Consider the following 13,237-nt stretch of genomic DNA (forward strand, 5'->3'; position numbering starts at 1 on the left):
GGTGTTGCTCCTCAAACTGCTAGAGGGCATCCACGGTGACATCCCTCACCGTCTCTCCAATATCGTGTAGGTCCCCTTCAGTAAGGGTGATAGGGTCAAACGAATTCTTTGAGGCCTTCGTCTTCTTTTGTGGCGCTACCTGCTCTCTTGGGCGCAGACGTTTCAACTGGGTGGACGTTGTCTGCGGGTCCATGCCACCTTGTTCTATATGGATCTCTATCTCGAGCGAAGTTGACTTCTGTCCTTCGCGCTCTTCTTCTGATGTCTTTTGTTTCTCCTCAACCAACTTCGCAGTGTCGCGCGCCATCTAGGCCTTAACTGCTGCTTCTTCCTTCCTACGCTTTTCCGCCAGCTGCGCCAGCTACAGTTTCACATCTTCCTTCTTCCGCTTCACGATGGACTTCTCCGCTTCCACCGCGGAGCCAACTGGAGTGCGCCTGTAATGCCCTACGGTTGTTGCGACGGTTGGGCGGCAGAGGCGCACCCACCAAGCATGCTTGTACAAAGGAACGGCGAGCTAGCAAGGGAGCGACACAGGCACAAGCAACTCGGCGAGTTGGCAAGGTGAGGCAGAGCGACAAGCTAGTGTGCGGTTGGTGAAAGGCCGCAAACTTATAGTGGGCAAGCAAATGCTCAAGCCCACGAGCCAACTTAAGCCAAGATAAACGAGGGGGCATGTAACATGACGATAGCAATAGGCGGGTCGACATGTTATGAACCGATGCGTTATGATTGGTGGGTCGGCCGGATGCCCACACGGCGGGCGGCCAAATATATATATATATATATATATATAACCAAATGGTGAGTTGGTTGAAGGAAGAAAAATTGTGAGCTCACACATAACAGTTCTGCGGTGAAGAGCAGGGCGGAGGTGCGAATGAGCCCGCACGACAGGCGAAACGAAGACAAAAAATCATGTAGAAGTCTCGGGCAGGGTGACACGGGCGTGTGCGCCTGCTAGGCAAGACACAGTTCGGCTGAACAAACTCATGCAGGGTGACCCACGAGTGGGAGCACCCAGTGAGGAGAAACGATGGATGGTTTGTTGGGTTGAAATGCGGTGTAGTCTTGCACTGGTGCACGGAAAGTCTTGCACTGGTGCACGATGAAGTCTTGGACTAGTGCGCGGAGAAGTCTTGGACTGGTGCATGGGGAAAGGGACAGCGGTGCCCGAGTTGGGAAAACAACACGATCATTCGGAAGTGCTAAACGGTGCAGTGAACAAAGGCCGAGTTGAACAACAGTTAAGTGTTTCAATGTAAAGTTGATTGAGCTTTGCCTCCCGGTGAAATTGTAAACCTTGAAAATATAATAAAAGATTATTATTATGCATATTATTAAAGTGTTCTCTCTGTTGTTGAATGTTATATTAATGGTTTCCACACATTAATATTAATGGTTAAAAATGCTGAATTTTAGGCATAGTTCGGGAAGTATGTTAACTAATGAAAAGGTTAAGTGCTTGGCCGATGCCGCAAGAAAGCCAATTTACGAAAAATAATTGGGGGCGTGACAAGTGGTATCAGATATTGAGCCAGGGAAGCAACCTCCGTCTAAGGCTCCTTATCGGTTGTCAGGGCCTGAGTTGGAAGAATTAAAACGAAAGTTAAAGGAGTTAACTGATGTAGGTTTCATTTAGCCTTCACGGTCCCCCTATGGAGCTCCAGTATTGTTCCAGTGAAAGAAGGATACAAATGATTTACGGATGTGTTGTGATTATTGTGCTCTCAACAAGTAGACGGTAAAGAATAGGTATCCTTTGCCATTAGTTGCAAATTGCTTCGATAAGCTTGCAAAAGCCTGATTGTTTTCCAAGGTGGACTTGAGGCATGGGTATTATCAGGTGTGGATAGCTGAAGGATATGAAAGGAAGACCACAATAGCAACAAGGTATGGTAGCTTTGAATTCCTTGTTATGCCATTCGGGTTGTGCAATGATCCTACTATGTTTTGCACTTTCATGAATCATGTTCTACGTCCATACTTGGATTCGTTTGTAGTTGTGTACTTGGATGATATAGTAGTGTACAGTGACAACATGGAGGATCATAAGAAGCACTTGGCATTGGTGTTTGAGGTGCTGAAGAAGAGTCAACTATACTTGAATAAGTCTAAGTGTGTGTTTGCCCAGACCGAGATTCTATTCCGTGGACACATTGTGGGTCAAGGATACATACGGATGGAGCCGAATAGGGTGAAGGCGATCGAGGACTAGGTTGAGCCAAAGAATGTCCATGAGAGGAGGGTGTTTTTTGGCGTGACCAATTACCAACGGAAGTTTGTAGAGGGGTACTCCAAGGTGACATCATCATTGATAGACCTACTAAAGAAAGACAAGAGATGGAGTTGGACGGGCAAATGTCAGATGGCATTTGATGATTTGAAGAAGAGGATGGTTACAACACCGATACTGAAGTTGCAAAACTTCAAATGACCATTTGAGGTACACACAGATGCTTCAGATTTTGCCATAGGAGGGGTTCTTATGCAGGATGGGCATCCGGTGGCGTACGAGAGTCAGAAGTTGCAGGATAGAGAACAGAGGTATCTGGTCCATGAGAAAGAGATGACTGCAATCATTCATTGTTTATAGGTATGGAGGCATTACTTGATTGGGAAAGCTCTTGTTTTCAAGACTAACAATGTTGCAGCAAGTTATTATTCATCACAAGCAAATCTATTAGCAAAGAAAGCTCGTTGGTAGGACTTCTTGGCAGAGTTCGACATGACTATTGAGTACAAGCTGAGGAGACTCAATGCAGTGGCAGATGCCCTTAGTAGAAAGGGACAACTAGCAGCATTGGAGGGAGAAGAAGACCGGGCAGCACGAAGTAGGAGTCGAGTACAGATGACAGAAGAGATGCATAATAAGCTCAAGGAATGCATTGAGACCGATGCTCAGGCGCAGAATATAATGAAGTAGATAAAGGAGGGGAGGACACGAAATTTCTTTCTCCGAGATGGATTCTTGTTCTTTGGAAACCGACTCTATGTTCCAAAGTCATAAGGGCTCAGGAGGCACCTTTTGAAGGAGTGCCACGATTCTTCGTGGGCTGGCCACCCAGGGCAGTGTCGTTCTTTGGCATTATTGGAAAGAGGATTATTTTGGGAGAAGATGCGAGAGGATGTAGAGGAGTATGTACATATGTGCATCATTTGTCAACAAGAGAAATCGGATACTTAGAGGCAAGGAGGTCTGTTGTAGCCCTTAACGATTCTTGAGAGACCATGGAAGAGTGTCTCGATGGACTTCATCACTCAGTTACCACAAGTACAGGGGTATAATGGAATCATGGTCATGGTTAATCATTTTTCCAAGTATGCTATCTTTGTTCAAACAAAGATGCATTGTGGAGCCGAGCGGACTGCGGAGTTGTTCTTCAAGAACATAGTGAAGTATTGGGGGATGTCGTTGAGCATCGTATCGGATCGAGATTCACGATTTATAGGTAGATTTTGGACCACATTGTTCAAGTTAGTCGAAACATATTTGTTGATGAGTTCGAGTTACCATCCGCAAACAGATGGACAGACCAAGAGAATCAACGCATTTCTGGAAGATTACTTGAGACATTATCTGACGGCTGATCAGAAGAATTGGCCTGAACTCTTGGATGTAGCTCAGTTCCGCTACAACATACAAAAGAGTTATGCGACAGGGTATAGTCCATTTCAGTTGGTGAATGGGCAGATGCCAGTCACACCGCATACTGTAGTGACGGGAGGTTTGCTGAGGAGTCCTCATGCAAAGAAGTTCATGAAGGCTTGGGATGAGACCTTAGAGTTGGCATGGGTGCGCTTGCACGAACCTGCAAGGAAAATGAAGAAATGGGCAGATAAGGGTAGACGGGATGCACACTTCAGTGTGGGAGATATGCTGTTCCTCATGATTACCGGAGATCAGTTTCAACCACCTAAGGGGACTGCAAGATCTTGTAGAAATTTCACCTGTGGATCAAACTAATATATGAAATGTACTAAAGCATAATACTTGATCTAGTTCTACAAAAAAATTAGCGGAAGCATAATCAAATTCATGAGCAACATCAAGCATAAATAGATATAACTGAGTAAGAGAAATAATCAACCATAACACAAGATATATCATTGGGGAAAGCACCAACATAAAACCCCAACTCTGTATTATCAATCAAGTGGAAATCCTCAACAACATACAAAAAGAATCAACTCAAAATATTTCCTACTTGTAGGTTTTAGCCCCGTACAGAAATTACTTGCATACGAACTCTAAAACACATAAAATAAACAATGCAAGAGCATAACACAAAAAACACATATAAATAGAGATTTTCCCCTGGATCCCAAAACCGGGACTACCAGCTTGATTTTTCATTATGTTCCTTTCAATGTTACAATACATATTTATACATGCCAAAGCATCCAATACCATGGAACGAAAACCATCGCGTCCAAAAACATGTGTGGAAATCATGCACAAAACCATAGGTGGGTCTTCCCAACCTAACATAGGGTCCAAAACCATAATTTTCTGGGGCGCTGCCCCGGACCCCATAAAGTGAGGTACGGGTACACCTCAAACCCCTTGTGACCCCCCCTACTACACAATCAGCACAATGAGGGGGGCCTCCAGCCCCCCTCTAATCCCCTAGTTAACTACGTGGGCTAGTCGTGGAAAGAATATAACACAACCCAACATTCTCCCACTTGTTTTTTTTTCACAATGGGCCACAAGAGAGCTTAGTCATTTTTCCAGCCCTGAAACACCCATTGTTTTTCTACACCAAGAGAACTTCTCAGAGGTCACAAATTTTGTCAATGCATCTGTAGTATTCTTCAAAGTGTCCACCTTTACCAGCAAAAACATTTTGTCTTCTAACATATCCCTCACAAAGTGATATTGAACATCAATGTGCTTTGTCTTTGAATGATATTCGGGGTTCTTTGCCAAGAAAATTGCACTTTGGCTGTCACAGTCTATCCTTATAGCTCCCTGTACTAACCCCATACATGAACACAATCTCTGCAACCAAACTGATTCCTTGCTTGCATGAGTGGCTGCCATGTATTCTGCCTATGTAGTTGATAGTGCCACTACATATTGTTTCTTACTCATCCAACTAACTACACCTCCAAATAGGTTAAACACATACCCACTTGTAAATCTTCTCTGATCCAGATCTCTAGCCCATTCTACATCAACAAAGCCACAAATATCCAACATTATGTCCAATCCTAGTCTTCCTTGGTAGCACAAACCATAATCATTAGTGCCACGCAAATACCTGAAAACCCGCTTCACTGTTGTCCAGTGATCCTTCCCTAGTTTTGACATAAACCTGCTCAATACTCCCACTGCATGTGCAATGTCTGGTCCAGTACATACCATTTCATACACCAGGCTACCGACTGCACTTGCATATGGAACACAGGACATGTCCTCTTCCTCTTCTTGTGTCTTGGGACACTGTTCAGTAGATAACCTCACACCTACAGGAATAGGAACCTTCACCGGTTTACTATCCTACATATTAAACCTCTGCAGTATTGTCTCAACATACTTCCTCTGGTTTAACTAGAGCTTCCTCTTCTCTCAACCTCTTTTAATTTCCATGCCCAAAATATAGTTTGCAGCACCAAGATCTTCAATGTCGAATTTGGAGGACAATTGGGTCTTCAAATCCTAGATAATTTCTTTGTCATTTCCAACCAACAATATATCATCCACATACAAGACCAGATGAATAACACAGTCACCAATTAATTTAAAATACACACAGTGATCTGCTTTGCTTCTAGTGAAGCCAAGTCCCCGTATAAATGTATCAAATTTCTGATACCACAACCTTGGTGATTGTTCTAACCCATATAGAGACTTCTTTAACTTGCATACCTGTTCTTTCTTACCCTTCATTGCAAAGCCTTCAGGTTGCTTCATGTAGATTTCCTCTTCCAAATCGTCGTGAAGAAATGTTGTCTTCACATCCATCTGTTCTACCTCAAAATCAAAAGCAACAACAATAGACAAAAGTAATCTAATAGAAGTTACCTTGACAATAGGAGAAAAAATATCACCAAAATCAATTCCCGACACCTGGGAATAACCTTTTTCTACCAACCGAGCTTTGTATTTCTCCACTTTTCCTTCTTCATTTGTCTTCTTCTTGAACACCCATTTGCTGCCAATGGGTTTCCTTCCAGCCGGCAACTCCACTAGGTCCCAAGCCTCATTTTTGTGCAAAGATGCCATTTCATCAACCATGGCCTCTTTCTAGAGTTTTCCATCCTCTGAATCTATTGCTTCCTTCACAGTTCTGGGATCATCATCAATAACAGAAAAAGCAAAATTTCAATAGAAAGCATATGGACTATACCTTTCTGGCTGCCTTCTTTCTCAAAGTGATCTTCTCACAGCCAGAGTTTGTGGCTCTTCATCTTCTGATTCCTCCTCTGTTGTAGAGTTTGATTCTTCCTCCTTTAGCTCAAACTCTATCTTCTCAGGTTCCTTTGGTTGGACTTCATGTTTAATAACATCTTTCACCTCTCTAAACACCATATCTCGGATGTACACAACCTTCCTTGTTACTGGGCTCCAAAGCTTATAACCCTTTAAACCATCCTTATACCCAATAAAGATGCACTTTTTAGATTTACTATCCAACTTAGTTCGTTTCTCCTTTCGAACATGTACATATGCATCACATCCAAATACCCTTAGATGTGAAGGAGAGGGTTTCATACCAATCCATACCTCTTGTGGAGTCTTATCCTCCAACGCTGATGAAGATGACTTGTTGACTAGGTAACATGCCGTATTCACCGCCTCTACCCAGAATTCTTGTCCTAACCCGGCACCACTAAGCATGCTTCTTGCCCTTTCCATCAACGTCTTGTTCATTCTTTCTGCAAATCCATTTTTCTGAGGTGTATATGGAGTAGTATTCTATCGTGCTATACCACACTTCTTACAGAATTCTTCAAATTCCTTGCTGTAAAACTCTCCACCATTATCTGTCCTCAACACCATTATCTTCTTCTCTGTCTGATTTTCCATGAGAGCCTTAAATTCTTTAAACCTGTCAAAGACTTCAAATTTCTTCTTAAGGAAATATATCCATGTATTCCTTGAGAAGTCATCAATAAATGATACATAGTACATAGACTTACCGAGTGATGGAACCTTCACAGGTCCAAACACATCACTGTGCACAAGCTCTAATATTTGTTTCGCCCTCTTACTACCGGAGGGAACACTCATCTGATTCTGCTTCCCATATACACAATTTTCACAGAAATCAAAATCTAGAGAGCAATTACTCATACCTTCTACCATACCTTTAACATGAAGTATTTGAAGGCCCTTCTCTCCAAAATGTCCAAGCCTTTGATGCCACAGCATGGTCTTCTTTCTAGAGACCACTAGATCTTCTGCTCCACTTTTAGGAACCACAGAACTGTTGCACCCATCAATAATAGTGCTACCTTGCCGCTTGTACAGAGTTCCAATCCAAACTCCCCACATCAAGACCAGTGCTCCTCGAACCATCTTGCAGATATCCGTCTCGAACACTATTTTTACACCTACATCATCCAACTTGCTTACATAAATCATATTTCTGGCCAATGCAGGAATATGCAGAACACCCGAAAGTGTTCTAACCCTTCCACCTTGCAACTTCAACTTTACTTTTCTGTGACCAATGATTCTAGCCTTCCTATCATCTCCTAAGAAGACATCACCACCATCGTATTTCTCATACTCGCAGAACCATTCTCTATGGGGAGTGAAGTGAAAGGATGCACCTAAGTCAATTAACCATGCCTCATGATCTACATGTGTACTTGAAGAAGCCAAGTACATATCCCCACCTTCATTTGAGGTGGTTTTCGCCTCTACAAAAGGAGCACCATCAAATCCCTTTCCTTTATCGGGAGCTTCAGATTTACAATCCCTTTTGTAGTGCCCTTTCTTTCCGCATTTCCAGCACACCACCTTTACAAGTTTTCTTGGAGATTTAGATCTCCCTCTAGATTTAGATCTCCCACTCGATGACTTATTTTTGTTTCTATTCTGGGACCATCCTCGTATAGACAAGGCATCACCATTCTGGCTTTCCATATTTTTCCATCTCATCTCCTCCGTCAGCAAGGCTGAGACTATTTCATTAAACTGCAAGTCAGTTGCATTGCTACCTATTACAATAACCAGACTATCCCACGAATCTAGTAGAGAACACAACAAACTAATTCACCTATCTTCATCTGAAATTTCAATATCAACAGATGCTAACTGACTTACCACAGTATTAAATGCATTCATATGCTCTGTCACTGAGTCTCCATCTTTCATCCTTAGGTTATACAGCTTTTTCCACAGGAACAATTTATTCACTAGAGACTTAGATTGGTACAAAGTCCATAACTTGTCCCACAAAGCCTTCGCCGTAGCTTCCCCTGATACATTCAGCAATACTGAATCTGAGACGCACAATTGTATTATTCTCTTTTCCTTACGATCCAACTTCTTCCATTCTTCATCGGACACTCTTGTTGGTTTAGTACGCGGATCTACTGTGATCCACTGATCTTTATCCACTAACAAATCCTCCATCTTGAGTTTCCACAACTCAAAACTCTGACCATTAAATTTGTTGATCTCCATCTTTCCACTACTCGCCATCCTCTTTCACCACCAAAATCGATCTCACAGATCTCCCACTGAACAAGGTCTACCACAGGCCCGAGCGAAACCCCTCGGCAACAAAGGCGTCCCCTTGAAGCCAAAATTGCTCTGATACCAAATGTAGGTTTTAGCCCCGTATATAAATTACCTGCATACGAATTCTAAAACACATAAAATAATCAATGCGAGAGCACAACACACAAAACACATATACACAAAGATTTTCCCCTGGATCCCAAAACCAGGACTACCAGCTTGATTTTTCATTATGTTCCTTTCAACGTTACAACACGTATTTATACATGCCGAAGCATCCAATACCATGGACCGAAAACCATCGCGTCCAAAACCATGGACCAAAAACCATTGTGTCCAAAAACATGTGCGGAAATCATGCACAAAACCATAGATGGGTCCGCCCAACCTAACATAGGGTCCAAAACCAAAATTTTCCTGGGCGCTGCCCCGGACCCCATAAAGTGAGGTTACGGGTACACCTCAAACCTTCTGTGGAACCCCCCATGTTATAGACATTTTTGGGCCCTGCAACCCCAAGCATGAAATGTCCATAAACCAAGGGCTCCTAAGTCCCTAAAAGTGTTGTTCTAACCCCTAAAGGAACAAGGTCAACAGATTACAGCTTCTCCCAGAAGTTCTGCATGAAAAACTGCTCAGAATTGGTCAAAATAGGACATTTCAGCTGCTCCATTGGCTAAGTGCATTGCATCTCACCTAAATACACTATGTGGGTGCGTTTCATTTCAAAAATCCCTTCCGTGGGGTGCGATGGGCGAGAAATGACAAATAGCAGTGTCATTCCGCGAGGTGGAGAAGCAATGGAAGCTTCCAGAAACTTCTCCTATGACACTTGCCTCACTAAATTCGACCAAGGATGAGTAAGAGACCATCAATCTCCAAGTGGAAGCAAGAACTATCAGAGGGAAGACACTAATCAAATCATGAGCTGACTCATCTCCATTACAGACATCTATATATGGATCCCTCATCCCAGAGATCCAGAGGCTGGAATTTTGCATATTGTAAGGAATTGTTGTTGGTTTCTTGAGACAAACATCAGATTGTTGGGTGATCTAAGCTTTGTTTGAGGTGAAGAGGGGCTTCTTTGCTGGGAGGTTGATGCTGGGTCAGAACAACTGGTTGTAACTCCTCTTCGCTCTTTTCTTATTTATCAATAAAAGCTTACTCAAGTTTTCCTCCATGCTCTTGTTTCATTGATGCTTGCTACATTTGTATGGTCAATCTACATCTGATCCTAGATTGTTTATGATTATAGATCCATGTCTTTGTATAGTGCTATGCTTCTGTGATCTTACAGGTACTTTGTGAAGCTGGGCATGCAAGGGAGCAGGTAGCTAAAGACTATCAAAGAAGAGAGGAATCAAATCAGGAGATTAGCGCAAGACAAAGGTTGGTCTTTCTGTTCCTCTCTATCTATAATTCATAAAGGAAAAATGAAAGTAGCTTTTCTCTGTTTGTTTCTAAGGCAGCTATCACACCTTAGTGGGATAGAGCAGTTCTATATAGACACTTTTCCCTGTAACAAAATGGCGACTCCGCTGGGGAAGAATTAGTTTGTTTGTTTATCATTCTTTGTTGTCTATTTCATAAACTTACACGTAGCATTCGAACTGCATTTGCCATAGCAAATGCAAAGTAGATAACTGCTACTTCAATCCATCCACTAGATCTGTTTATGATTTAAACAACTGATTCAAAAACTATCTGATTGCCCTTGTGATAGCTCTTAGATCCTCCTTAGATCTACCCCTAATTGTTGCATTACTGATTGCTTTTTTCTCGGCCAAAACCCAAGAACTGAACTGCAAACTGTGACCTGGAACCTAAACAGAGTCTCGTTTCTGGCCCAGCGCAAGTACTGTTCAGAGAATCTGAACTTCAACGCACTTCCCGAGTGGACAAGCTGCGCTGCATTTCAAATTCTCTGTGTTACAGGTGCGCTGAACAGACTAGCTTTGTGCAGTTTTGGCTTCTGTGATTCAGTCTTTCCAGTTCTATTCCTGAATTTTGCTTCCTGTGATCAGTATATGTCTATTTGAAACCCATTTTCCTTGCTATTATTCTGCCTCCTTTGTACAAAAGAACTGCAGATGTTTTTGTGTGTTTGTTGAGTCATTTACAGTTCTCCTTTGCAAAAGTAGCATAATCGTACTGTCTTCCTTTGATTTGAAACTGTCGCAAGTGTCGATTTCAATCGTAGGAAAGAGTTTGATTGCTGTTGATGGTCGATTATCCTGTTACTATTGCTTTTGGTCTGAATTTGTAATTTTCTAGTGTCAAGAACAAGTATTCATTTCAAAATCGTAAATTTTTGTGATTGTCTCCATTTTTTTATTTCGAAAAGAAACTTGTTGATATTTGTCGCTTGAAAAGAAATTCAGATTTGTTCATCAGCTTTCTTTTTAGCATTCATATACTAAGAAAGTCGAAAACAAATACATGCATGTGCATTTGCATATAGACAGTCTGATTGGCTTGATTTAGGAAAGTGCATTTAGAGTGTGCTCTTTGCTCTTTGTGAAAAGATTCTGTCTTTCTTTTCCTTAGTAGCTAGGATTTTCATTGTACAAAGAAGATAAAAAGTTTGTTTATCATCTTAGATTGCATTTTAGGAGTTACATCTACATCTCGCGGTGAACCTGAAAGGCAAACTTCATAAACAAGATCAACTTAAAATAAATTCAATGAATCTAACAACGCTTTGGAACTTAACGCACAACATTTAGAAGTCTAGGCTAGAGATGTATTATGGCGTCGTAAAGCCTGGTAACTGTTGTTCTCACTGATGGTTGGGTGATTCCTCCACTTTGAGACAATAAGTGCCAGTACGGACTTGTGCTCCCACGTACCGTCGAGTATATTTTTGGAGACCCCAATAGGCTTAATCCTTTATCCATAGCAAGCCGTGTCTGCCGCGCTGTAGATCGCAATGCACTGAACACAGCATTCGGGAAGATTGACTACCGTACCGTAAAAAGTATTCTGCAGTTTTGCGATTGGTTTGGTAATCCCTCTACCTAGATTTCTAGAGCAATCCCTTTCGTTCCTTTTCAGACTCCTTAACAGAAAAGGTCCATCTGAGCACTTGTCACTTCAGGCTCATTAAAAATCAAAGGAGACTAGAGTCATCTTTTGTTTTTTCTCGACTCTTAAAAACTGAAAAAGAAAGTTGTGTCAAAGCGTCTAAAATTCATTTAATTCGGAAACATACTTCCCCTTTATTTTAGTTGATCGAGTAATCTGCAATCGTGGAAGAAAGTCAATCGAAACCCCGTCGTTCGCGGAGGCTTACGAGTCAATCGTCTTTGTCTCCGGAATCGAAGCTAGTATGGACAAAGCGAACTCGTTTAACCGGTTCCAAATCTCCTATTAAAGTTAGAACAAGTGTTCCAACAACATCAGAGACTCCGGTTACTCCAAACATTTCTGGAATCCCTGCCTCTACAAAAGAAATTCAGCAGCCACAGAAGGACAGTAGTACTGATCCTAGTCTGAGAGTAAACACTTGCGTTACCGAACCAGTTCCATCTACAACCGGTTCAGAGAGTCTTGCTCTTCAAACATCTGTCACTACTGATTCCATACCTTCTTCGGCACCAGAAATATTCTACGGACCTGACGGTCTTCCCCTTCCACCTGGTCTGATTGCCATAGAAGAGATTGGGGAAGATCCTCCAACTAGTACTCCATCGCAATTTGGAGTCGGGATCACTCTATATCCTTCTTCATCAGAAGTTAGTCTACCGCCAGCGAAAGCTCCTGTAGAATCGCTAGGTAATCTTTTGGATAGACTAGAAATGTCTGAGCAACCGTCAACATCTAGGACTGTGTCGTCTGACACAGCGATGGCAGAACTCCCTGTTATCACTCCAACAATGTTCGTCGGTATACCATCTGTCCCGACTAGCTCTCAACCGCTAGAAGGAGCACACTCAGGGGCCATTTCGACAGTATGGTCTGTTCCTGTTTGTTCATCCAGAATAATATCCGGAAACTCTTATGTTGAGTCTCAACAAATTGATCCATCTGGAGGTCAATTTGGGCAGTCTGGCCCTCAAGGACAAACCATTCCCTTGAGTTCTGGATTACCGCCGTATGGGGGGTAGTATACCCCTTCATTATCCCCTCCGGGAGGATATCCACACGGGAGTTCACAACAACATTCGGGTTATACTGGAATTACCTCAAGCGGTTGGGTACCGATACTACCTCAACAACCAAGAGTTGTATATTCTATGCAACAATGCTTACCTATGTCAAATATACAACCTATGCCAGCTATTGTGACGGTGTCACAAGTTCAAGCGCTACCTGTTGTATGCCAACCTCAGGTCTCTCAGGTTGTAATGCAACAGCCCCTTGACCCTGCGACTCAACCACAATCGCCGACTAGTGGAATGACACAGGTTCAGACGGGTACGATTACCCCTCATCTTGGTCAAACTGTTAGTATTGGACACAACACATGGCTTCACAACCATGGCTAGTGCAATACCAACAACCGCAATTCCAAAGAGTATACCAAGGTTCTGA

Source organism: Pinus tabuliformis, chromosome 1_1 (assembly GCF_031772625.1).
Source record: "Pinus tabuliformis cultivar Carrire ecotype Pingquan chromosome 1_1, CPIR1, whole genome shotgun sequence".
In the NCBI taxonomy this organism is placed as follows: Eukaryota; Viridiplantae; Streptophyta; class Pinopsida; order Pinales; family Pinaceae; genus Pinus; species Pinus tabuliformis.